This window comes from Pinus tabuliformis, chromosome 5_1, assembly GCF_031772625.1.
Source record: "Pinus tabuliformis cultivar Carrire ecotype Pingquan chromosome 5_1, CPIR1, whole genome shotgun sequence".
NCBI lineage: Eukaryota > Viridiplantae > Streptophyta > Pinopsida > Pinales > Pinaceae > Pinus > Pinus tabuliformis.
In genome coordinates this window covers 351,966,156-351,966,382 of record NC_142305.1, presented here as the reverse complement: position 1 = coordinate 351,966,382, position 227 = coordinate 351,966,156, and positions in this window count along the sequence as shown.

Genomic DNA, 227 nt, shown 5'->3' with positions numbered 1-227 from the left:
CAAAGGTTGATGACACCGGATTGTGCAAACGAGGAGACCAGTCCCTTAATATCCGAGGGATGCAAGGATAATATCGATGATAGTGGTCTCCTTTGCAAATGACACATGGCAATTTAGGCCTGGACGGTGCAGTGTGTGGATTTTTGCTAGACGATGCCTGTTTGCGTTTTTTCTCCTATGGCTCTTCTTCTATTCTCTTTCTTCTTCTTCTCCTTCTTCTTCTCGAT